Raw genomic sequence first — 25,142 nt, forward strand, 5'->3', positions numbered from 1 at the left:
ATTTTGTTGAGCACTTGTAACACTATATTGAATAACAGATAGGCTCCTTACTATGTTACATTGCTTTAAATATATTTTTCAACAATTGAGATAATAGGATATGAATTATGGTAAAATTTATACATTGGTCTCACAAAGTAAATTGGAATTATTTATGTGTTAATTAAATGATCCAGGTAGATATTGGTGGCCACCCGCCTATCCTACCTAGACCCCCCAGTCGATTTCATATGTTTCCTTGTTCATTTCAACATTTACTATTTTTAGCAGTTTTTCGGGTCGTGAATTTCCAGAGCCGTTTTGACCCCTTAAACGACGTTTTTTTGGGGTCTGCGATAGGCCCAAAACCATCGGCAAGGCCTTGTTACCAAACTTGTAGTACTTATAGAGACCTTTCCAACAAGGTATCGTACGCACAAAACAGAGATAATATGACCAAGTTACGACCCTAGGAAGTTGGCTGCCCAAATGACCCCAACAGGGCCCACAAACTCTTGGTGTTACATCTCCTAGGGTTAGGGTTTTGGTTTTTTAGGGTTTTCTCAAGTTTTCCAATAATAAATATGCCCTTGAGCCTCATTGTAACATAGTTCAGAGGCATGTAGCTACCACATCTCTTCTCAGAGATAAGCTACCATCGCCCGAGCTGTTTTATTTCCATTATGTTTGTAAGCATAGTTCAATATTTTCTATTAATGAAATGCAGTGTTTTTCTGCTTCATATCTATGTTTATGATTATATCTATAAGTTGTTGTGTTCCTTCTTAATTTCAGATCAGTGGTATCAAAGCGGTCTGTTCTTTCTCTATTTTTCTTTGCATGTCCCCAACGAGGTCAGGGTATAAGGAGTTAGGGCACGATTTGGTTGAACCATTGCAAGATTAGCCTCGTAAAACCTGACAACCTCCCATGGTGAAGGAATAGAAAGATGAGGGGGTAGGAGATCCTTTCAAAATGTTGCTCGGGGAAGCCCTCGAGCGACAGAGGGACACAATGATGGATAACTTTTCCCAAATCCTTTGACGGCTACCCACAGGTGATGCATCTTCATCCAGCAACCACTCTGGATGTACCACTCCTTTTAAGTTATAATTTAACTTTGATATTCTAATATTTGAAGGCCTGATGGATGTAGACGTTGTAGATAAATGGTTAAATCTATTGGAAGGATATTTTTTAGTTCATGACTTTTCAAATCTAGAAAATATTACTTTTTCACTTCTTAAAGCCACCCCACATGTCAAGGATTAGTGGGAAACCTACTATGAGCAAAAGGATGAGAGTGAACCCTTGTTGTTTTCAACCACACCCACTTGGAATTCTTTCAGAGACACCATTAAGGAACAATATTACCTTGTCGGTAGCTATGAAGAAAAATGCATAAGGTGTACCACCCTACGACAGGGAAGGGACCAAGATGTGCGAGAGTTCACAATTACTTTCCATACCCTTTGGATAAAGTTGGGTATTAAGGATACTGAGTGAAATTTGGTGCTCAAGTACCACGTCTGTCTACACAAGTACATCCAGAATGAGATGGATTTCCTGGACATTTCCTTGCTCAGCACCACGTATAGATATGTTGTCAAGATTGAGCAGAATTTTAAAGAGATGAAGCGGGACTTTGGATCTATGAATCGAAAGTAAGGAAAAGTCATGCCTAAACCATAGAACAAAGGACCAAGCCAAGGTGGTTCTACCCAAGACATCCCACCAAAGATGCAAGCAAAGAACAACACCTAAAAGATGAAGAAGGACATACGAAAATGGTGTGAGTTCCATAAGAGATCCACTGAAAATATAGTGAGTGTTGGGCCAAGAAGTCACTAGTGGCCGAGTTGAAGGCTTCCAAATCAGATGCAGGTTCCAACTCTAAATCAGAATCCAATATGGGAACTAATAAAGGGAAGCAGATCATTGATGTGGAGTGCAGTGCCACCGTGGCCACCACCAAGATCCAGAGGAGGGGGAACGCCTCTTCCACTCACATATGTGGGTGAAGGGTTCTCCACTACAGTTCATTGTCAACAACGGGAGCCAAAAGAACATCATTTTAGCAGAGTTTGTGAAGTGATTGGGCCTAAAGACTATAGCACATCCACAACCATACACCATTGGGTGGCTTCACCAAGGACGAGATCTTCGTGTCAGCTAGCACTGTTGCCTTCCCTTCACGGATGAGGTACTGTGTGAGGTTTCTCCCCTTGATGTTTGTGATGTATTGTTAGGACAACCATACTTGTGGAAGCGACATGTTGTATATGAGTCTAGACCTCACTCTATGATTATTACTTTGGCTTATAAGTTGTATATGATACTGGAGGTAGCCTTGCCTACCGCCATCTCTTTGATCACTACAAAGCAATGCAATAAGATCATTTCCTAGACCAAGAAATTTGTTTTTCTTATGATTTTCCCCCAAGGAGTGAAGATGGTTATGGCCATGGCTTCTAGACAGGGCTCCTCTACACAGTAGAAACATATGGACAAGGTTGTGGAAGAGTACAGGGATATTTTTTCCTCACCCACATGGGTACCTCTGCACTGTCAGGTCAAGCACTCCATCGATCTGACCCTGGGCGGACCGCTGCTCAATGGATCGATCTATCGATGCTATGTTCTGGAGAATGATGAGATCAAGAGGCAGATTTAGGAACTATTGTAGAAAGGGCACATCATACCAAGATCATCACCCTGTGGGAGTCTGATTGTATTGGTACAAAAGAAGGATGGGACCTGAAGGCTTTATATATCTATCGGGCAGTGAACAAGATCATTGTCCAGAATAGGTACCCAATCACACAAATTGATGAGCTTCTGGACCAGCTCAAGGGGGGCCAAATATTTCAACAAGATTTACTTGAAGTAAAGTTATCACCATGTATCTATGGAACCCTTTGATGTGTGGAAGACTACCTTCAAATCCAAGGATGGCCTTTTCAAATGGTTGCTCATGTCATTCGTATTGATGAATGCCCCTGTAACCTTCATGAGGCTGATGGATGACATCTTGCAACCCTTCACCAATGAATTCTTGGTGGTGTATTTAGATAACATCTTGATCTTCAGCCAAAGTTGGGAAGAGAATCTCCACCATATTCGACAGGTCCTTAAATCCCTGTGCCAACACAAGTTGTGTGCTAACTTGGAGAAATGCAACTTTGGCCTGACATAGGTTCAATATCTCGGGTACATCATCGATGAACAAGGTGTACATGTGGACACATCCAAGATACAAGTCATCCGGGATTTGCCAGCCCCAACCACTCTAACAGAGCTCTGCAACTTTTTGGGTCTTTCCAATTTCTACTGTAGGTTCATGTTGGGGTTCTCTCAAATCACTTGGCCTTTAAGTCAAGTCACCAATGGTGGAGCAAAAGTTAATTTTTTTTTATCGGAAACCCAACAACAAGCATTCTCCAAGCTTAACAATCTCCTACGTTCTGAACCAGTTCACACATTACCAAACCTGCAAAAACCATTTGAGATTGAGACAGATGCCTATGATTATGCTATTGGTGTGGTTCCTACTCGACATGGGCATCTAATGGCTTAGCACAGTGAGACACTTTTAGACACAGTCTGAAAGTACCCCACTTACGACAAAGAAATGTATTCCATTGTGTAGGTCTGTTGTCAATGGAAGCATTACATTGTAGGGCAGGAAACGATCATCCACACAGACCACTGACCTTTATAGTTCATACAGACACAAGGGAAGTTGCATAACGATCGCCAACAGAAATGGTCCACCTATTTGCAACAGTTCCATTCAAACATTAAGTATAAGAAGGGAAACACCAATAATGATGTTGATTGCCTCAGCTGAGAATTGGTCATGGTGCTGATCACCGTGCTAGATTCCTGTGGCATGAGACATCAGGGTGGCCGCATCTTTACAAGAGCGATCTAGAATTTGACATCATATACCAGACACTCTTGGAAGGGAACGAAGTTCCAAAATTTCACCTTTAGGATGTATTGTTATTCCACTTGAGACACATATTTGTTCCTTCAAGGGATCATGCCAAGATGATTTGGGAGATGCACTACAGTTGGGTCGCTAGACATTTCAGAGTAGAGAAAATAGTGGTGGTATTGCAGAAGTATTTTCATTAGCCGAAACTGTGTCAGGATGTTGGGAAGTACATTAGATCTTGCACTGCCTATGCCATTTCTAAACTAACCATCAAGAAGCATGGCCTGTATACTCCTCTACCTACTCCTAACCAGCCTTGGGAATCTGTGTCCATGGATCACATGCCTCACCTTCCTTCTACTAAGCACAACAATGAGTTCATTTTCATGGTCGTCGATAAATTCTTTAAGATGGCCATCATGGCGACCTGCAAGAAGAGTATAACAACAGAGGCCACTGTTAATCTCTTCTTTGTGGGAGTATGGGTACATTTTGGGATACCACAATCCATTGTCTAATATCGGGACAACAGATTCCTGAGTGCATTTTGGTTAAGTCTCTGGTCAATGTTGGATACAAAACTTACTATGTCCACAACTTTCCATCCCCAAACTGATGACCAAACAGAAGTTGTCAACAGGATGATCATACACATTATGCGCATGTACAACTCGAACAATCCACACACGTGGGATGAAAGTCTCCCCTATGTCCAACAAAGCTAAAATAGAGCTCTCCACATCTCAACAGGTAACATCCCATTTCAGGTAGGGCTGGGATTTCAACCATTATTCCCCATTGATGTGACCATACCATTTGTAGCCACTCAGGTAGATTCGACTCACATTCAGTCCAAAGTTGAAAGGTCTAATAAATTTATTAAGTGGATCAACACATCCTCCAGTAGGTCCATGATATATTGGACAGAGCTAACACTAAGTACACGCAGCACCATGATCAGCATTGAGTGTCACACAAGTTCTAGGTGGGCGACAAAGTTTGGCTACATTTGTAGAAGGAGCACCTTGTTGGACCCCACCGCAAGATTTTCCCACTCCAATATGGGCCATACACCATCACCAAGGTCATTGGTGACAATTCCTTTAAGCTTAGCATCCCACCATTCCTTGGTCTACACCTAGTGTTTAATGTAGATCATCTTCGACCATACTTTCCACAATTGTTTGAGACATCTGGCATTGCAGAACAACTCACACTAATAGAGCTCAACTTGGAATGCATGGAGCAGGCCACAACTAGTCATATCATGGACACACAGATCAATAACACTCTCCAACAGAGAATATAGATATATCGAGTTGTCAAAGCAGGCCAACTCTTTCACCAGGGCAAGTGGTTCACTAGGGACTAGGTTCAATAGAAATTTCATCACCTTAAGGAGGCTCTAGACGTAATGGGGACCATTGCTTCCTAAGGGGGGGTGGAATGATCCATATGGATATCGGTGGCCACCTGCCTATTCCACCTAGACCCCCTAGTTAGTTTCATTTGTTTCATTGTTCATTTAAGCATTTTTCTATTTTTAACAATTTTCGGGTCGTGAACTTCCGGAGTAGTTTTGACCCCCCAAACAATATTTTTTTGGCATTCACAACAATCCCATAGCCATAGGCAGGGGAATGTAAAGAAACCTTTACTACTCAGAGATACTTTTCAATAAGGTATTGTACGTGCCAAATGGAGATAATATGACCAAGTTACAACCCTGGGAAGTTGGCTGCCCAACAAACCCCAACGAGGCCCACAAACTCTTGGTTTTACATCTCCTGAGGTTAGGTTTTTGGTTTTTTAGGGTCTTCTCATGTTTTCCAATAATAAATAGGCCCTTGAGCCTCATTGTAACACAATTCAGAGCCATGTAACCGCCACATCTCTTCTCAGAGATAAGCTACCATCGCCCAAGCTATCTTACTTCCATTATGTTTGTAAGCATAGTTCAATAATTTTCTATTAATGAAATGAAGTGTTTTTCTGCTACATCTTTGTATTTATGATTATATCTATAAGTTGTTGCATTCCTACTTAAGTTCGAATCATCAAAATGCATTTTGTTGTCATATTTCAGGGCGTCAAGCAAATTGCGTCTTGATCATATCAAAAAAATCCACAAGGTTTGTCAATATCATAAAATCAAGTGTTTAATTAATGTTATATCCTTGAAACACATAATCTAGTTTTATGAAAGGCCCGTACATAGATATAAAGGGATAAATACTAGCACAATCAAACTAGTAAAAATGGTTGATGTATCATGATCGATGTCATTTTCATATGTTGATTGGCATATAAAAGGAAGAAAATCCCAGTGATCGGTGTATATCAATGACATCTACTAATGTGATTGTGTTAGTTAACTATTACTATGTAAGGGAGGATTAGCAGGCCATGGTTGACTATGGAAAGAAACGTTCATGTTATGTTTAATGAGGGTTTATTATGGTTGATATAGAGTTCATAGACTATGGTCAATATCGACATGATAGATTATGATTGGATATGGTTGAGCATGTATGTTCATGTTTGATCATGGTTTCGCATGGTTGATTATGGTTGGGTATGTTAATCATAGTTGATAAAGTTTAGCAAGGGTGAACATGGTTTCACCAATTTGACTAATAATGGTTGACCATAGTTTTCTACCATAGATTATTGTCATCCATATTGATAATGGGTTGCCATGGTTGATCATGCTCAACCGCCACGACCATGGTTGAGCATGTTTGACAATTCTAATAATGGTTGAACATCATTTTCCATGTTGAGCATGGGTTAACCATGGTTTTCCAATTTTTACTATGGTAAACTAACGTTGACCATGGTTGCTCATAGTTGAGCATCATTGGGTATGGCTAACTAAATTGGATCGTTGACTATAGTTAACTATGGCCAACCATGGAAAATAGAATCAATTATGGTTGATGATGGTTAGTTGTGCTTACCATAGTTTTCTACAACCTAACCTAGTTGACTATTATCTACCATAGTTAACAATAATAATCCATGGGGACCATAGTTAACTATGGTTGATCAAATTGATTATGGTTAACAATGATTGACTATGGTTAACTATGGTCACTTTGGTCACTATGGTTAATAGAAGAAGACCATGCTTGCTTATGGTCAACTGATGATGATAATGGTTGATTTTTTAACTATATGTTTACTATGGTTGGTTGAAGATGACCATGCTTGCTCATGATCACCTAAGGTTGACCCTAGTTGACTATAACTTCCCATGGCTGATTAAAATTGACTTGGATGACTATGATTAACTGTAGTAAATCTTAGTCAACCCATGATCAACAATGCTATTGAATTGTTAACTTTTTATTTACCCATGAGGTGTAGGCCAATTAGTTTGTGTAGGATTTAGTCCCCACCAGGTTAGAGGTTCAAATCTTGTGGGGAGTGGTTGAGGATGGGATCCACCTTTGGGGAATTAAAACTATCCCAAGGGGAATCCAAGCTCGACTGAGCTTCACACAATCTTGGTGATAGCATCCCCCTAGTAGGAATATCGTTCTTCCATCCAACATTCGGGCGCGCCCCAGCCTAGGCTAAGCTTGATTCGTAAAGAAAAATGTTAACTTTTTATTTGTCACATTATAATGTTGATTACAACATTGATATTTATTTGATACATTGTGAAATTGATATTTATTTGTCATATTGCAACGTCAATTATAAGCATGGTTTTTTATGATCAACTATGGTTAAATACGGTTGCATTGCTGAGAATAATTATAAAATTTATATCAAAAATTAAATGGAAGAACACTTAAATATTATATAAACCTTAAATATTATGAAATACAAATATTAATACTTATTCATAAGCATTATAATTGTAATTATTATTATTGTCAACCTTAATATTATTATTATTAAACAACTTGAAACCTTGACTATGATTTAGTAAGCTTGACTATGGTTGACTAAGTTTGACCATGGTTAATTATTTAAACATTGACTATAAAGGTTGACTACAACAGTTTACTATGTTTGACTATATCGTCACATTGTAAAAAAATTATTTGGTCATCATGTTATTCCTCACATTGTTAATTATCATCAATATATGGTCGACTAAGGTTGATGATGGTTGACTATTTAAATATTGACTATGTTTTACCATGTCATCTCATTTTGACATTATTATTTGTTCACCAAAATGTGACATCATTATTTTATTTGTCACATTATGATGTTGATTTTGATTCATCATATTGCAATGTTGATTATTTTTTTTGTCACATGGCATTGTTGAATTTTTGATTGTCACTTTGCAACATTGATTTTTTCTTTGTCATATTGCAATGTTGCTTTTTTGTTATTTTTTGCTCATCACATTTAATGGAAAATTTTCTTCATCACATTGTGAATCCAATTTTTGTTTATCAGATTTCAACATTGATGTTTGTTTGATACATTATAATGCTGATATTTATTTGTCTCATTGTGAAGTCAATTTTTTAACTTTCTCTATCGTCAACCGTGATTGACTATGGGTGAACATTGTTAACCATGGTTTTCAATGTCTAACTATAGATAAATATGGTTGATCATGTTCACTATAGTTGTCAATTTTAAACAAATATTACTATAGCGACCATGGTTGACCATAGATAATATCATTTGACCATGGTTGAAAATTCTTCCACTGTTGAAAAACGTTATAAAAGCTATATTAAAAACAGAATATTAAAAAAACTTAAATATTAAATAAACATTGAACGTTATTCATAAACCTTACTATTAATAAGATTAATAAACCTTATTATTATACTATATTAATATACGCCTTTTTAAACTTAAATCTTATTAAATATCATCTTTATTAATAGAATTTATTATATACACACCTTATTAATAAATGCTAGTACTAACATTAATATTAATAACATTAATATTAATAGGATTAATAAACCTTATTATTAAACTATATTAATATTAAACCTTTTTAAACTAAGGCTCTAGTGATAACCTCATCTTGTCGGAGACTCGGGGAGTGGCCATGGGACAATTTATGCGAAAATAATGGCGGCTAGGATTCCACAGTGAGCAAAGCTCGACTCCCTCCTACAAATATGTAGTGGTAAGCAGAAGTAGATCACCAACTGAAAACAGTAAAAGCGATATGAACTACAGAAACAGAGACAGTGAAAAGGAAATAGATGGGAATAGAACAAAAGAAAACAACAACACAAAGGACAAAGAGGAAGAAGACAAAGGTTTGGGTTCAAGACACAAAAAAAGAAGGACCTTGCAAACCAAAAGCAGAAATCACTCCTCGAGTAATATTAAATGATCCTACTCTACAGGAGCACAGGGAACATATGGGAACCTACGCCATAATCTGTAAATTCATGGGACTATGGCCCACTGAAAAGGCTTTAAAAACGTGGATCAAGTATCATTGGAAGCCCAAAGGAAGTATTGACCTGCATCTTGGGTCAAAGGATTCTTCACAGTAGTGTTCTCCAACATTGAAGATAAAGATAGAATATTTGAAGGAGGACCCTATTTTTTTGTTGCGGCAGGTCTCTATATGAGACCTTGGAAAATGAACTTTGTCCCAGAGAGGGAGACTTTCTCTTCGGTTCCTATGTGGGTAAGGCTCTACTATCTACCTCTTGATTATTTTCAAACTGAATTGTTGGTTGCCATAGGTAATAAACCAGGGCGCTATGTAAAAGCTTCTGAAGCCACAAGAAGGGGAAAATATACCTCCTTTGCTAGAGTTTGTGTGGAAATGGATCTATCAGGAGCACTTTCGGATGAAGTTGTCCTGGAAGTTTTGGACGAGGAGTGGGTGCAGATGGTAGACTACGAGCACATACCCTTCAGATGCCAAAGATGTCACAAACATGGGCATTTGTTAAGAGACTGCCCTCTCAGCAAAGAAGATAACAAGGAAAAACTTAATACAACAAAGGACACCAACAGCTTTCAGAAAGTGGCCAGCAGAGGAAGGGGAGTAAAAAAGGGATCAAGACAACAACATACTGAGGGGAAAAAGGGCAGTCAGAATAAGTTTAAAGTGCTAGAAGAGCCTAAAGAAATCACAAGAGAAAATCAAGATCAGGAGGAAGATGCTAAAGAAAAAGAAAAGAAAGAGGAGATAAATCACTCTCTAGACATTGACTCTCAAAAAGAAGCCCTGAGAAGTGAAATAGAAATGGAAATGGACCAGGAAATGACTCAAAGTGAAACAAATATAGAAGAGCACAACATAAAGTGTTGTTATGTGATCCACCTGAACTCATGTTAGTTGCACTCCTCCTTTCTCTTTTATGTTGATATATATGAAATAAGTAAATACATTATTGTAATCAACATGGCACTTGGACATACCTTCATTGTTCATATGCATCTTTCTTGTATGAGATTTTACAACCACATCTAACTTAATTTTCCTGCTTTGAGGTCGTTCTCTTCTTTTAATGAATATAAACATAGGATCTACTCACCCCGAGAAGATCATCCTCCTTCTTCATCCAAACCTTCTTAGGCCGAGCCCTATCAGAAGCATTAATTTTCAATTTCTTATTTACCCATGTTTGGGCATTCTCTTGGCTGTGCATGGCTAGAGGAAACTTGTCCTTCAATTCCTCTTTCTTAACCCAAATATTCCTGCTGCCTTTTTGTCTTACAGAGGGATCCACCACAAGGGTAAGAGGATCATTCTTCCTGTTTTTCTTTCGATATCTTCCTCCTCTTTTTAGTTTTCTCTTTTGACATTGAGTACTGAAGACAAATTTGTATTCCTCACCTCCATTATTTATTCTTGTCTTGAAATCCAAAGATGTTACATTTGCACGCATATGGTGAGAAGCATGTCATTTCTTCTCATATTTGTAGCTCACTCACTTGTGCTCAAGATTCCCACAATTGTAGCATTCGATTTGGTTTAAGAATTGAGAAAAGGAATTGCTATCACTGATAACAATATTTTCAGGACTCCTATTGCTACCAACATGCCTTCTCATAGCCTCTTTATACATTGTTGGGTTGCTGCTACCAAAAACATCTCATTTTTTTGCATGCCATCTATAGTCTATTGCTTTATGTCTAAATTTGTTGCAAGAAAAAACTGTATACAGAAAAGGGATTTTGAGTATTGAAGATACCTTTTATTTGAGGGATTTGTCCATGAGGAGTAAAGGACCTCTCCTACTTCTTCATGTGCCTTCCATGACCATTTTCATCACTACCTTGCAATCTTTCTTTCAACTTCTTTGCTCTCTTATGTTGCTTTGTTTTCTTTTGTTTATCAACATTTTTTTTCTTCCCTTTCTTCTCTTGTTGTTGTCCAACAACATCTTTTCCCTGTTGCTTCTTAGATATTTTTTGCTTCTATCCATTTTTTCGCTGAAGTTCAACAACTTCTTTACTTTTTTTGTTGTTAGAACTTGGAACTGCCTTTGCCTACGAATTCAACCCTTCAGTATTTCTCTTCTTGGAGCTAGCTTCTTATTTGAAACCCAAACCAACCTTGATGAGCGAGCATCTCTACTTAACAAGCATCTCATCCAAGGCCTTTGTGTTCCACTCAAGCTATTGATATTGAGACAACTTTTTATTTGACTTTTCTAAGTCATGTCTCAATGAGACTACTTTATTTTGTAGTCTTTCACAGTAAGATTCCTTCTTACTTGGCTGATTGGACAACTTGCCACTTATCCTGCTAGCCTCCTCTTGTTGAACCTTAAGATTGATGACTGTTTTTCTCAACTTTTCATTCTCAAGCTCATAAATGTTCATTTTCTCCTCCTGCTTGAGATTTACCTCTGATAGGTCTTTGATCTCCTTTAGAGCAAAGATAAAGTTATTTATAAATTAGAACCTTTCATTCAGATCCTTGTCTTCATTATCAAAGGTGCTTGTTGAGTTTGCCCATCTATTCGAGCATCAATAGCAGTAGTGTTAGTTGCTAGAGCATCAATCTAGTTTAGTTTCCATCCTTTGTTTCTGTCCTGTCGCCATCCATTCATCCAATAGTGATCTTCCTCCATCCATCTAGCCAAACAATAATACAGATGGAAGTTCAGGCTGTCCATTACTCCTCACTCGTCACTCGGGATAGTTCAACCGGTGGTGCAGGGTGGCGGGATAGCTAATACAATTAGTTAGGTCCCTCCTCCATTAGCTGGCCATTGACTAGATTCTATTTTGACACAGAGATCTAGATTCCTCTCTATGACCCCAAGATCTTTCATAGGACCAAGACGTATCCCATCTTCATCACTACCTGGGGTATTCTTTTCTTCCTCTAATGTCCCCTCGTTGGCTATTACTGCAAATGTAGGTCTCTCTTTACAACAACTAAATGTATGACTATCTTTATCTTAAAAAGAAGAATCTTTACATCTAGTGGCCCAATGATTTGTCTCTTTATAATTATCACAAAAAAATATCCTAGCTTTTGAGCATCATGGTCTCCCTTTTGAGACTTCTTCATCATCAACACAAGTATGCATAAGACCAATTTCTTCATGTTATGGTTCATTGCTAGAGAAACAGGGTTCTTCGGCCTCTTCTTGAGCCACATGGATATCTCCTTCATACAAACATTGAAGTTTTTCCAACATTTATGTTGTTGTCTTGCAATGTTGTTGGGCATGGAATTCCCCCAAAACATGTTTTTGGTATCAAAGCCTAAGTTTCGGTCAAATATGTTGTAAGACTCCACGAATTGCGGGTGGGGAGTGCAAAATGTACATTGAGTCATAGGGTTGTCCGCCCTAAGTTTTTTAATGTAATGTAATGTCATGAGTGAGGCTCTAAAATGTAAAGGGAGAGAGGGATGGAATGATCTAGTACTGGATAGAGAAAAAGGTCTAAGTTTCTTGGGTCGTAGTAGTAGGAAGAGGCTCTGCAGCTGAGTGCGCAGAGGCCTAGTAGAGGTCACAGCTGAGTGCGCAAGGTGAAGTTGAGTTTGTAACCCAAGAAGAAGAATAATAAAGAAAATTTTGATTCCAAATACTGTGTATCTATTTTTGTATGATTTTCTATGCATTTATACTGTTTTTTATTATCGCGCGTACTTATATGAATACTGAATAGTGTTAAGTATAATGGGGCTCACATAGATAAGTTAAGTAATTGGATAATATCAGGTTAATAGTAAGGAACTTGGGTAATAACACAGATCGCACCTCGAACAAGGTTGCGCGAAGGCAACATTGCAGGTTGCGCAGTACTGATAGGTGCACGTAGCAACGTGTGCGCAGAGTCAAACTGCGGACCACTGAAAAACCATCAGACATGTCTACGTTGTGGAAACCTGGTTCTAGCAACCTCCCATACTACAGGTGAGACCTCAGTCCATGTTCCATGAACTATTGCCGAAAGGGCAAGTAGTACATGGATTTGTTTGGCTACCTCATCTTTGAACCTGGGTCAGGCCCCTACAAGCCAACAAATGGTTCTGTTGCTGGGACCCGGATCTGCATAAGGGATGTTTGATGTCGTGTCACTAGAATCCAACAAAGAAAGAAATTGAAGGGTGGTTGGACAAGAATATTCACGAGTTCGCGACGCAGGAAAACAGGAATCCACGAGTATCTAAGGAATAGTGGTTGGAGTGCTACTTATATACATAAATCCATGAAATTTTCTTTGCATCCTTTCCTTTTGAACTGTATGAGTGGATCATGAATCTAGCAAACAATCAGGGAAGGTGTAGGCTCGACAAACCAATCATGTGGACTCCGGAATTAGTGTGCAGACTAGAAATGTCAAGGGATAAGATCGCGCGAGCTATGGACCATTGGCTTGATCGAATTATATGGGGATTTATCACTGAGTTCACGGTAGATACGGCCGTCAGCTACAGTGAGGCAAAGTGACGGTTCCTCAAAGAACTGCGAGTTAATAATATTAAATCTTTGAACACTTGGATTAAGATTTTATTGTGTGAAAAGCAGGTTATGCAAATAAATTAATGTCTAGGACAATGCGAAGTGGGAAGACCTACAGAAGTAGAGGTAGTGAAGAATTAGAAACTAGTCCCTTAATTTCACCCTCGCGGGAAAGCGAGGAAGAGCTCACAAAAGTTTCTCCGAGAAGCACGGTCAGTCTGATAAGGCACCGAATTTCGCGCTTACCACCTCCACCTACATCGCCACCCATCTCACCCTCATCACCTCCATCTCCACCCATCTCACCCTCATCACCTCCATCTCCACCCACCCCACCCCCGCCACCACCACAGTTCAGTATGGTGAGTGTGATCAAACTACCGATATTCAAAGGAGTAGGGAATGAAGATCCAGACCAATTCTGGTTCATGGTAAGGGTGGTATGGGAAGCACAAGGAGTCGTGGATGACAATATCAAGAAGGCTACGCTGGTAAGTGTGTTGCAAGATCATGCATTAACATGTTACATTAATCATTCTAATGACCATACAAACATAGGAATCGTAGATCCAGACCACGCTGAACAGAGAATTTAGCAGGCCAAAGTCAGAGACACAATCAATTATCGGGTTTAGGAAAGATCGCGATGCTCTCGGGCGAGACCCCCTGGGATTTAGACCAAAGACTGAAGAGTATGATTTGTGAGGTCAACATGACTTTAAAGGATGGACAGCACAACGGATGGTTTGTAGTGTCACTAACACTGCACTTAAGGACGACACTGTCACAACAAAAGCTTTCCACCTAGGCCAAAGATTTGGAGATGGAAATCAGATTGCATGAGAACCCTATACAAGGCCCCGGTCTAGGAGTCCAAAAAAACCACAAGCAACTGCAAAAACTGTGTCTAGAGATGCAGAGTTTGAAACAGGATAGGACACCTCCACCAAAGGCGCACGAGGAGGTATGGTGCCTAAAATGCAAAGGCCAGGGGCATGAAAGGAACCACTATCCAGTGTTTGCGAATTATTTAGCAGGAGGAGGGCTGATGCCACTAATACCTGAGGCACAATAAGGACCAAGCATGACACCTACACTCTGGTGCGCACGATCTATCAGATGGGAGGAAAACACACTACGGATAATTGTCATCTATTGCAGAAGTATATGCAAACATCCCAACAATTGTTTTGTAATTTTTGCAGGTTGGTAGGTCATGATGAACACACCTATAGAAGCTACGAACTAATGATGGATCGGGCCCCTGCCTACAAGGTGCAGACCGAAACGCAAGCCCTCGACCCAAATACAGGAATGGCGCGTGCTGGATTTCAGGGGAGCAGATGAGGACGCGGTGGAATGGGACCAGGAAGGGGTCACAGACAACTAATTTGTTGCAATTGTGGAGGGCCAGGGCATTATACCCTTAATTGTACAAACTCAACAAGGACATCATGTTTGTAATGTACTCAGTTTGATCATGAGGCAGAACACTGTGCTACAATGATGGCGAGGCTGCGCAAAAAAAGGAGTACTCCAACCTCCTCCGACTTATAATTTGCAGATGATGAGATCTGAGCGACGCGAAGAAGACCCGAATGTAAACATAGTGCTCAAGAGTGGTATGACCACTGGCAAGGATAAAGGTAAGTAGTTAGAAGAAAGTGTGTGGGTTCACAAGGCTCCTACAAAGGAATCCAAATTTGATTTAGAACGCGTGAAGGAGACATTCATGGAAGCTAAGAAGAGCTTCACGGAGGCCTTCAATTCAGGTAGTAAGGATTAACTAGAACCAAGGATGGATCCTTTAGTGCTCACTACCATTCTGGAGACATGCATGAAACTGTTATGTGACAACAAGGCAGTAAAAGGACTACATGAACTTATCACTAGGTGCGTGTGGTCTGGAAACTTGGAAAACATGCATTGTGCACAAGAAGGGAAATGAGGTTGACGACACAAATTGGCGAGTATGAAATGAATCAGGTAATCCTGGATCTTGGATCGAACGTGAATGTAGTACCGAAACAAACCTGGGAAAACATGGGCAGACCCGCGCTACAATGGTCTCCTATTCAATTGTCAATTTCGAACCAACAAAAGATCTTTCCCATGGGAAGATTGCAAGGGGTAACGGTGGATATTGAAGGTGCGAGCGTGCAGGTGGATTTTGAAGTGATAGAGATTGTTAATGACAGCAATCCCTATCCCGTGCTACTAGGAATAGATTATGCCACTGATATGAATGGATTCATCAATCTAAAGAAGTGCAAAATGATTTTTGAGAAAAAGTCACTATGCATAGTAGTACCACTAGACCCATCTGAAGGAGTGTGATACATTGAACTAGTGTGCAACGATGATAGTGATGACGACAAACTCGACGGATACATCATGTTTGTAATGTACTCAGTTTGATCATGAGGCAGAACACTGCGCTACAATGATAGCGAGGCTCCGCAAAAAAGGGAGTACTCCAACCTCCTCCGACTTAGAATTTGCAGATGCTGAGATCTGAGCCACGCGAAGAAGACTCGAATGTAAACATAGTGCTCATGAGTGGTATGACCACTGGCAAGGATAAAGGTAAGTAGTTAGAAGAAAGTGCGTGGGTTCACAAGGCTCCTACAAAGGAACCCAAATTTGATTTAGAACGCGTGAAGGAGACATTCATGGAAGCTAAGAAGAGCTTCATTGAGGCCTCCACTTCAGCTAGTAAGGATCAACTAGAACCAAGGATGGATCCTTCAGTGCTCACTACCATTCTGGAGACATGCATGAAACTGTTACGTGACAACAATGCAGTAAAAGGACTACACGAACTTATCACTAGGTGTGCGTGGTCCGGAAACTTGGAAAGCTTGCATTGTGCAAAAGAAGGGAAATGAGGTTGACGGCGCCAATCGGTGAGTATGAAATGGATTAGGTAATCCTAGATCTCGGATCGGACATGAATGTACTACCGAAACAAACCTGGGAACACATGGGCAAACCCATGCTACAATGGTCTCCTATTTAGTTGTGAATTGCAAACCAACAAAAGATCTTGCCCATGGGAAGATTGCAAGGGGTAACGGTGGATATTGAAGGTGCAAGCACGTATGTGGATTTTGAAGTGATAGAGATTGTTAATGATAGAAATCCCTATCCCGTGTTACTAAGAATAGACTGGGCCACTGATATGAATGGAGTCATCAATCTAAAGAAGTGCAAATTGATTTTTGAGAAAAAGTCACTACCCGTAGTAGTACTGCTAGACCCATCCGAAGGAGTGTGATACGCTGAACCACTGTGCGACGATGATAGTGATGACGATCTCGATTGCATCTATAGGATAACTGCACAAGAACAAGATTGGCTGAATCCGACTGCAGATGGAAGGTTTTTGTGGGAGCGTGAAAGCTCCTGCACTTCTGACTCAAACAAAGAAATAGAGCGCTAGCAAAATCGACTGCAGAAAGTAACAACGCTTAATTGCAACATGATGGTTAGATCACTACGCTGTGTGACAATAGAGGCAAGGGATCTACCTATGTATGATGGGTTGATAGCGGTGGATGAATTCCTGAACAAATTTGAAAGTGCAGTACCAAAACAGTAGTGGTTCGATGCTTTGAAATGGGCACTGCATGCGATGCCCGCAAGATGGTGGGGCACACATCAGAGAAGTTTTTAGGACTGGTGCAGGTGCAAGAGGATGATGTGTCTATGATTTGGAAAACCCCAGCTAAGGATGAGAGCCAGTTACTAGGGGAAAAACAACTTGCACGCCCACCTTTCCCGATGGGTACAAATATATGACATGTAGCCCGCACAAGCACACACCGGTCCCAGAATAGAGAATTGGAACAAACCACAACAATAGGAAAGGCGAAGCGCACAAATGAATATCCATGGAGAAGCATTCGACAGGGTGTGTGAAGTGTTGAACGGGGTTCACCAGGTGAAACGCACTGACTGAGACCTACGTGTACCAGCGGTTCGAAGGGCTTATAGGATCATGTGCAAAACCCTTACCACAGAAACGATTCCAAGGTTGCAGAATAGAGTAGGGACCACAATTTATGAAGAGCGTGCAAGGAGGAATCCACACGTAATAGCATCTATAGGTGTGACAGTGCGCGAAGCTCAGGATGAAGAAATCACACAGTTACGTGAAGTAGCACATGTAAGACTTTGGGAAGCCATTTGGCAACGGAACCTTATACTTTGCGAACTTGAAAAATACCAGTTATGACTAAGGAAGAAAAGCAGTTTGATGGACGCAGAGGTCAGGAGGTTGGAAAATGAGATCAAGAAAGCATGTCTCATCGATAAACCAAGGATGGAAAGGCAAGTCATGGATGATCATACCAATGAATTAGAAGACTATTGCCAAGAATTGATTAGTCTTCTGCCATGGCTAGGACCACATATCACCAAACCCAGTAACTAGGGGAACGCACTGCGTACAGTAGAGCGCGTGGTGCCAACTATCGCGAGCGCAATTGAGGATTTTCCACAGACTATACTGGAAGGCAAGATGGAGCCTTGCACAAGCAGTGTGACCACCTGAATAGCCATAGGAAGCACAGTCTCACCGCTCTAGGCAGTTGAAAGGGAGCACGGGACTATAAAAGAGTCTACTTGGGAGCTATGCGATAAGGGAGGTGCACACAGACCGTTGTTGCGGGGGGGTGTGGGGAGGAGGGTGGCCCCACCCACCCTTAGATAGAGCATGCAGATGCACCATATTCAACATGGCACAAGGTTCGCGCTCGTGCATGGAGGGCTGCGTTGCTGTGCGAGTAGGGTGGGAAGTGACCGTTGGTGTCACTGTTCATGACAGGATGTCCGGTTTGAGGCCAAATGGAGCGGTTGGTGGACAATTAAGACAACAGTTATGGGCAAGATTTTGGAAAATCTGCCACCAAGAAAGCATTGATGGCCTGGAATTGGGGGGAACAGTCGAATTTGAATTCAAAAGGTGCTATAAAACTCCAGGGGCTAGCCATGAGACAACACTTGTTCACTTGAGACTTAAGCGATTGAATAGAGTACAAAGTGTTTAGCGCCGAGCGATATTAGAGCCCCTAAGTTTGTGAAAGACCGCATATAGTACAGACAAGATGACAGATACCAGGGGAGGTTTGGGCTTTGAAGAAGGAACTACCAGTGAGGCCGCACCGACCCATATGGTACATAATGTTCCCAAAGGTACTGGGGTTGCGCTAGAAATCCTGAAATCACCTCGGACACCAAGACCAAAAAAAGATAAGCAGGCAATGGGACCAGTCCGCATGTCCCCGAGGAATCCGCGGTTCAATAAGCTATCAATGGAGGAAAAGGACAAGGCTGTCACCATTGAGACATATGAAGAAGAGGAGGACTTACAGGCTCATATTTCTAAGGTAAAGGAAGAAGAAGACATGGAGGCAGACATCCAACCGATGCACTCTACAGCAAAATTGCCCGAGTATGTTCCTTTGCGAAAAGGGAAAGCTAAGGTACCAAAGGATCTGCATGGAACAAAGAGTGCACTCCAGACCCCACTCCTCCCCGATAGAATTACCTTTGAGGGTCTACTCTTAGGACGTGTGCCTACCTTGAAATTTGAAGACTGGGACCTTGTGGACAGCGAGAAGTTCCCACACTTAGAGATGAAGAGCCTAATGAAATAGAATACAGAGGGGCCGGTGATCACATTACAACGCTAAAAATGGTTGCTCAGTGTGGAGAAGGCCGAGTTGCTTCATCTACTATGGATACCACACTTTCACCACGTGCCCATCGCCATTTTCATCATCAGGTAGCTACTTTTCCTGGTGCATGATGGGTACTTATGGTTGGAGGAGCCTATTCCCATCACGACGGATCTCATCCACAGAATTTCTCGGGTTCCCTGTAAGGGAAAGGACCCCGCGATGATAGCAGGAAAAAGCAACAATTTGGCTCTCACGAAAGCCATGAAGAAAAAATATAAGCTCGAGAAGAAAAAGAGGGGTTACGCCATCAACAGTATTAAGGATAAAGTGGTTCGCGTAGCCACCCAACTCCTGGCCAGTAAAGTAATGAGGAAATGTCGCGGTGATGAAGTACCAACGCCAGTAGTTGTGTTGGCCAAAAAATGTGTGGAAGGGGTCTAGTTCAACTGGGATGAGTTCCTCTGCGAAGATTTTTTGCTCAACTGCAAGGAGGCCCAGGAGCAGGGTAAGACCTTCCACTACGCGTGGTTTCTCTTGTCCATCTTGTTGGTAGCAGGAGAACTGTCGGAGGACAGTTAGTTCTTGAGCATTGAGCATGACTTACCAGAGGCTGTGAAGTACACTTCTCTTTAGGCTATAAGCGACGCAAAGTGGATTCATGACACAAAGACTTTTTGGGTTCTCATGGATGCGAGCATCCGGATGTGGATTAATAGGAGGTTGCGGTTGTCCCCCACAATGCACAATAGTCTGCAAACTTTTACAGACTTTAAGGTGTACATGCATAATAATTACGTCATGGCACGAACGAATTTGGTGCAGTAGTGGACAAAGCTCCCATTCATAGCCATTGATGATGCGATCTTTATAGTGTTAGAGAGATGGCCTCCTGAGTGGCATGCTCTCGATTTGGCAGAATCGGAGAAGATAGCATCAAAGAAAAGGAAGGAGGATGCCAAGCTGTACGTCACCCAACTAGCCAAGAAAAGTTGCAACGAAAAATTGGCAGCCAAGGTTAGGGCAGCCCGTGAAGTGGCACAGGTAACCACGGAGCAAAAGAAGGTTGTTGAAGTAGCAGCAGTAGTGTAGACAGCGGAGGCTACAACAACACAGGCAGAGGAGGGCCAGGAAGTGTCTATAGGATAGGAGGAAGAGGACACAGACCTTGCAGAAGAGGGTGCAGACCCAGGAACCACTTTAACCCAACTCAAACGGTCGTGCATCATAGAGAGATTGGGTCCATGGAAAAAGGTCAAGGCCTCGAAGCTGGCCATCAAATTGATCACATTGACTGAAGGAGACCTCTACGACATCGGCAAGATAGTTCGTGATGTCACCAAGGAAGCACCTCAAGAAGTTATGATGGAGTAGTAGACTGTGTTTTGGGCCCTAAGGGCGTAGCTGCAAGAACCATAGGTGTGGACCCCATAGGAAGGAACCTTGTCCACCTATGTCATAGCAGGTACACCAGCAGCAGAACAGATGCTACGCGAAAGGATGTAGAATACCATAGTGTTACCTGAAGGAGCGCTAGCAGTAGAAAATGAGATCGACAGAGCTACGGTTGACAAGATCAAAGGAATTGGCCTCAATTTGGCTGCCCTTTTGTGAGAAACATTGTACCAATTGGAGGATGGAATAAACGAAGAAATCCGTGCTAGGTAGGGTCACGCGATACAGATTCTGAGTGAGCAAGAGATAAACATCGAACAACTTAGCCTGCAACGTGATGAACTGGTATCACAGACTCAGCGGTTGCAACAGGTGGTAGACGATGCTTGCAAATGCGTCATGGAGCTGGTAATCCGAGTAGATTTACTAGCAACAGAGCAGATCCACAAGTTGGTGACTGGCGTCCGCGAAGCCAGAGCAAAAATGACAAAGGTTCAGCTAGAGTTGAATCTTCAAATCATCGAGATGCAGTTGAAGGCACAACCCTCCACTCCCCCGGAAGTCAAAGAACAGTGCACTAGCACTATCCAAATAGGGTTGGAAGAAATTGGATGTGAAGTAAAAGATTGTACTGGTATGTTGGAACAAGCATTTGCGGTCCTCACATCTTTGCAGGAGGACCCCAACATACAACGCTTGGAAACAAAGGCACACGAACTTTAGGTGTAGTACGACAGTGTCTGAGGAACTGTGCAGACAATATTCCTCACTCAACAGCTTGAGAAGATGCAGCATGCTAAGGCACTAAACAAGCAGGTGGATGCGGCATGACAGAAAGAGGCAGTTCTCAAAGTACGCGTCTAGCCATGGATTGACGAGGCCTTCACCATCACGGTAGATATCGAAGGCAAGCTCGCACATATGCAGGGGATGTACATGCTAAGGCAGGGATTTTCTCCTAACAAAGAGGCTTCGAAAGAGCGCATGCAGCAGGTCCAACAAGCGTAGAGAAGTGCGCTGCAGACCTCCGAGCAGTTCGGGACCAGTTGGAGGGACTCCATGCCATGATCGCCGTGCTGACAGAGTGACTCAAGGACGAGTCACAATGTTTGTGTTGGGGGTCTGTTGGGCATGGAATCCCCCCACAGCATGTTTTGGGGCTCAAAGCCCAAGTTTTGGTCAAATATGTTGTAAGACTCCACGAATTGTGGGCGCAGAGTGCAAAATGTACATTGAGTCATAGGGTTGTCCGCCCTAAGTTTTGTAATGTAATGTAATGTCATGTTGACCTACCCATGGTCTGCGGACCATGGGATTGTATAAATGAGAGTGAGGCTCTAAGTTGTAAAGGGAGAGAGGTATGGAATGATCTAGTAGCAGATAGAGAAAAAGGTCTAAGTGTCTTGGGTCGTAGTAGTAGGAAGAGGCTCTGCAGCTTAGTGCGTAGAGGCCTAGTAGCATCCACAGCTAAGTGCGCGAACCCCTGCAGCTAAGTGCATAGGGTGAAGTTTAGTCTGTAACTCAAGAAGAAGAATAATAAAGAGAAGTTTGATTCCAAATACTGTGTATCTATTTTTGTATGATTTTCTATGCATTTCTGCTATTTTTTATTATCGCATGGACTTATAAAAATATTGAACAATTTTAAGTATATTTGGGCTCACGCAAATAAGTTAATTGGATAATATCTGGTTAATAATAAGGAACTTGGGTAATAAGATGGATCACGCCTCGAACAGGGTTGTGCAAAGGCAAAATTGCAGGCTGCGAGGTACTGATAGGTGTGCATAGAAACGAGCAGATACAGTCAAACCATGGACCATTGAAAAACCATCAGACATCTCTAGGGTGTGGAAACCTAGTTCTAACACCCTCCCATACTACTTCGGGTGAGACCTCAGTTCGTGCTCCATGGAATGTTTCCGAAAGCGCTAATAGTACCGGGATTTGTTTGGCTAACTCATTTTTGAGCCTGGGTCAGGCCCCTACAAGCCAACAAATGCCTTACTTTCTCATCATCTGGCTTAGATAACCCTTTCATGAGAACCTCCTTGGCTTCTCCATTCTTCTCACTCTTTTATCCATTGAATATAGAGTGCCATACATCAACATCCAAGGTCATTAAATAGGCTTCCATTCTAATGTTAAAGAGTACATACTTTGATCCATTTAAGAATGGAACTCCTTTTGAAGTAAGCCAAGCTTTATTATCCATTTTTCCCTTTGATCTACTTTCTAGTGATTAACATACAACTGAAGGAACTAGGATCAGATACCAATTGTTGGAAACAATGTTAATACTGAGAGGGGGGTGAATCAATATTAAGGATAATTTTAAATTTTTATGCCCTTTTATTTTTCATTCAAACTTTTTATACGTTATATGAGAGCAACCTTTAATAAACCATAATAGCATCCATATAAATCAACGCAATAATACACATCATGAGCAACAAACACATGAGACACAAACGTTTTACATGGAAAGCCTTTCAGGAAAAACCCACCAAATTTTGTTGTTATTATTGATGCCAAATAAGAGCATGTACTCTATTACATCAATATGTTTGTGAGCCACCACTCATAGGAAGCACCAACTACATTTGATTTTTGCTAGTACCCATTAGTAGGAAGCACTAACTACCTCCTTTTGTAGACACTTGTTCAGCTTACCAGAAGCACCATGTGAAGCACCAACTTCATGGATTTGTTGCAAGCACCAACTTGTAGCTTAGATTTATGCAAGAACCAACTTGCAGGTGGAACCAACCCCCAAGATTTCTTCGGACACCCACTAGAGATGTAAGCACCAACTTCCTATATGCATGCACCAACCCACACTTAGTAAGGAACTCAATTTCCTTGTCAATGGCAGTCAATCTACGTGGTATCAGATCTGTGCTCTGTTCACTCTACTCACTCTAAAGCAACTGACTACTCTGCTCAGTAACAGTCACTCATCACATCCCATGCAACACTTCGTTCTTTTCTCTTCATCAAAATACACTCAGGTCTCGGCCTTTTATTCCTCAAACTCTCCCACCCTCGTACACCACATCACAAGCTCTCTCAAACTTCTCCCTCTACATAAGCACCTTCATCCTTTCTCAAAACAATATTGAACCTCTCAGGGTATTTTTTCTCTGAATAGGCACTCTCTAGCCTTTATCTATAGAATAGGTTCACTTGGCCTCATGCAAAAACGTGCACACTCATACAAAGCTCTCCTCACATCTCTGTTAACAATATTTCATTCCTTCACATTGCTCAATTGTGCTCCTCCGTTTTGTTCCTATGTTTCACATCGGTCGATGTTTCCTTTGCTTCCATCCACACTTCTCAAGAATGTACCTATAAGAGGCTTCTCCATCCTACTTTTGCATCTAACTTGGCCATTACTACTTCATTAAACTGTGAATATGGGTACCTGAATGATCTCCATATTGAGAATTAATTCTCAATCCAGCAGCACACCCCAGTGAGGCCCTCCATACTTATTTGTGGTTTTTAAGCTTGATTGTACCTTAGGATAGCTTCCCTGCACTTCATTTAATTCATTCAGGTGGGTCTCAGCTTATGACATGTCCAACACTTCATCATATGCAACCATGGTACTCTTTGTCACGGTCTCTTACCTTCAATAGTAGCCATTAACTACATCGATCCTTGAGAGTCACTATTTATTCTTACGACCAACCTCACTATGAAAACATTTACTCTATTGTTGACCCATTCATCTTTTAAAACTTCTATGTTGCACTATCAAAGCTCCACTCATCGTAACTTTTATTTAAATAATGTATTGATATTACAATATTTCAAAGTGCCTTTAGCTCCTTCTTGCTCAGCCCCCAATTATTTTTCACCATGGAAACACTATGTGTGACCACCAGTATAGAACTTAGGTGTGGCCATATCAGATCCCTCACATATGATACCTTTTATTGAAGTAATGTTATGAGGTCGCGAGGTTTCGAGCTCCTTTTGATTATCCCTTTCTTGTTTTTCCTTAATGGGACTCGATGTTGTGACCGAGGACTTAACGTTTAGGTGCTACGGCCTTTAGATCCTAATAGGGGCTATCTCCCTTTGTATTTTCTCTTTTTCCCTTGGTTCTTTTGGTTTCTCATAACCATGATCCTATCATACACCATATCCCCTGACATTGGCACTTTCTCTCAATTCAATTACATAGGAGCTTTGAAATATCTAGGCTTTGAAATACTTTCCATGTCACATCTTCACAAAACATAGGTGCTCGAC

The sequence above is a fragment of the Pinus tabuliformis genome, chromosome 8 (genome assembly GCF_031772625.1).
Source record: "Pinus tabuliformis cultivar Carrire ecotype Pingquan chromosome 8, CPIR1, whole genome shotgun sequence".
Classification (NCBI taxonomy): domain Eukaryota; kingdom Viridiplantae; phylum Streptophyta; class Pinopsida; order Pinales; family Pinaceae; genus Pinus; species Pinus tabuliformis.